General features: G+C 39.4%; 1 pseudogene; it reads right to left on the reverse strand.

Annotated features, from left to right (window-relative positions):
* Positions 1–340: 340 nt before the first annotated feature.
* LOC126070721 (uncharacterized) lies at positions 341–458 on the reverse strand (annotated as a pseudogene).
* Positions 459–1,270: the final 812 nt, after the last annotated feature.

A 1,270-nucleotide genomic window follows, 5' to 3' on the forward strand; every position in this document is an offset into this window, starting at 1 on the left:
TGTGCCTTCATTAAAATGTCTCATTTCCTACGTGATAGATATGGCAAGTAATCTTCTGGAAGACAGACTTCTGTGCCTGTGTCCAGGTTGCAACCTGAGATTGAGATTGCACGTTCCCAATGGAGAGGCACAATAAGAGAGAAAAGTGATCGTGCGCTATCTAGCTACCCATTGGAACCAAACTGGTTGCCCTTGAGTCCGTTCCAACATATAGCAATCATATATGACAGAGCAGAACTGCCCCATAGGGCTTCCAAGGAGCAGCTGGTGGATTTGAATTGCCGACATTTTGGTTAGCAGCCTGAGGTTTTAACCCCTGTGCCACAAAGGCTCTTCTTCAAGCCTACAGCACCCAGTATTCCCAGAGGGTCTCCCATCCTCGTACTAACCAGGTCTGACCCTGCTTAGCTTCCAAGATCGATGAGATTGGGCTTATTCAGGGTGGTATGGCCATAGACATTACCTACATACATGCAAAACCATTCTTCAAGCAAGCTGATGGAAAATGTGCAAGAATCCGGAAATGTTCTTTTCTAAAAAGGAAGAGCCAGCTTCTCCTCACGCACTTATGTTCAGTCCTGGGTCCTGGCCCAAATAACCTTAAAGAGAATATAACATGTAGAAAAATATTTATATTCTAAAAGTGCCTTATTCAAAATGAGTCAAAATATATCGGATATACCCAAATGCATTATATTTTTATGTTGATGTTCTTTTGTGGTTATGGAAAATCATAGCTCCATAAAAAATGACAATAAGCTTCTGTTTATATTATTATTCTTAAACTGAGCACATTACATGTTAATTCAACCCTGTAAGAGAAGTGTCCGCAATGACAAATGAAGCCCATGCAGGCTATTTAAATTAGGGCATTTGATAACGTATCAAAATTAATAAACCACAATCCACCCATCCATAGTTTTATACAAGCCTTTGTCTATTTAAGGTCAATTTGGAAAAGTTTTCAAGCAACTACTCTAAACCTAACCCCGTTTTCTATTTTGCTATTCCATTCGTGCTTAACTAAATAAGTTCATGATATAAGCATTATGACTCTCTAAAAAGCCCTCCTCCCCCTCTAAACCCCCACTAATTTAGGTTAAAAACAAAGTAATGGCAGCAAAAAAGTGTCTTTAAGTTTTGCAATAATCCTTCCAGTACTTTTGCATCCCAAAAGGCTCTAGATGTGACCAGCCACTGCAAAATGGTAAGTTGTTTATCAGCATTCTACACTGGGAACTGGCACCTGTAATTTTACTCTTATTTTGCA

Source organism: Elephas maximus, chromosome 2 (assembly GCF_024166365.1).
Source record: "Elephas maximus indicus isolate mEleMax1 chromosome 2, mEleMax1 primary haplotype, whole genome shotgun sequence".
Classification (NCBI taxonomy): domain Eukaryota; kingdom Metazoa; phylum Chordata; class Mammalia; order Proboscidea; family Elephantidae; genus Elephas; species Elephas maximus.